A 1,622-nucleotide genomic window follows, 5' to 3' on the forward strand; every position below is an offset into this window, starting at 1 on the left:
CACACACACACACACACACACACACACACCATTAACCACACAGAAGAAGAATCAACATCAGAGAGCCTCAAGGACTAGTACTGTAGAGTGGATCATCCACTTCTCGCAGTCAGCGACATAAAAAAAAGATCCCCGCAAAAACCGGCGCCAAAACCAGTGAGCGTCTCCCCGGCCCAGACCACAGCATTTAGCGTGTCCCTGGCAATCCCGGTCTCTGCCCTGGCCGGCCCAGACAACCCAGACACAACAGCGACTTAGCAAACAGACAAACAGCGGATCACACTCACCGTTTGAGCGAGCCTGACCTCTGGTAGAACGACATCTCCGACCTTCTGTTTGTTTTCTGGATCCGGCAAGCACGCAGGGGCCTCCTTAGCAGATTCTCTTGGCTCGTGAGATTTTCAGCTATTTACTAGCTGATTTTTTGCTGTGACACTGTGCGTCCTTTCTTCAGTAGACGAACGGACAAAATGCAGTGTTTTGTGAAGCAGTAAGCCTCTCATTATTGAAAATGGTGTGGTAATATATTACTTCTTTTTTTGGAGGTTTCCAGTCAGTTCATAAAAAAAAATTCTATTTTAATCTTGATCGTACAGTTTTAGAATACACATTATGTATAAGTTTCTTTCAAAATCAAAACATGGCGTAGAAATGTATAATCCAAAAAATGTGAATAATTGTATACATCGCTTTGTATCTTAATAAGAAAGTTGTTTTGTTTTTTCCAGAGCATGCACACAACCTGCAGAATCAGACACCACTTTCACACGAGTTGAGAATGAAGTCTATAAATCTTGGTCACTGCAAAAAGCGAAATTCCTTTGGCAAATTAAGAAATCTCCGACATGCAGCGAAACAGCTAGAAATAAAAGTAGTAAAGTATTTGTGTAAGGGTCAACACAGCTTGAATTTCTTGACTACGGTACTTTAACAACACCCCTGATCTGAACTAATGACTGACTGGCTGGAAATCTTGTTTACATCCGGGTTTTTGTTTTTAGGCAAATGGTAAATATTATGTTGCTTTATATCATGTTAGAAGTTATAATAAACTATTTCTAGCTTTTGCTTGTTTTCACAAGGCTGGGTAGTAAATTCTGTTTAACGTCCCTATCTGATAATTTCAGAAGCTGTCCACTTCGAATCAGCCTGTCTACACCAACCCATGCTGGATAGGAAATACCATCCTTGTAAATAGATGGAAATACTGAATGAAATAAATTCTCCCCATAGGAATTAAAGTAACGACGTTTATGTACCTCGGCACATCAGTGAAATGTTTAACCCATACTCATCATAAGGACAATGTACTGCTTTTGTACCAGGTTTTGCTACAATCTTCACTCTATGTAGCAGAGAGTGGTGTTCTGCAGTGGTAAAGAATGTTTTTGTTTTGTTTTTTTCTTATTACTGTTTGCTGTACCGTAGCGGGTGTTTGTGTGTGTGTGCAAGTGTGTTTGTTTGTATCATGTGTGAGTATGTGTGTGCGTGCACGCCCGCGCGCGTGTGCGTGCGTGTGTGTGCGTGTGTGTGTGTCACTACGTACGTACGTGTACGTACGTACGTATGTACGTATGTACGTATGTACGTATGTACGTATGTACGTACGTACGTACGTACGT

Source organism: Aplysia californica, unplaced genomic scaffold (genome assembly GCF_000002075.1).
Source record: "Aplysia californica isolate F4 #8 unplaced genomic scaffold, AplCal3.0 scaffold00806, whole genome shotgun sequence".
NCBI classification, from domain to species: Eukaryota; Metazoa; Mollusca; class Gastropoda; order Aplysiida; family Aplysiidae; genus Aplysia; species Aplysia californica.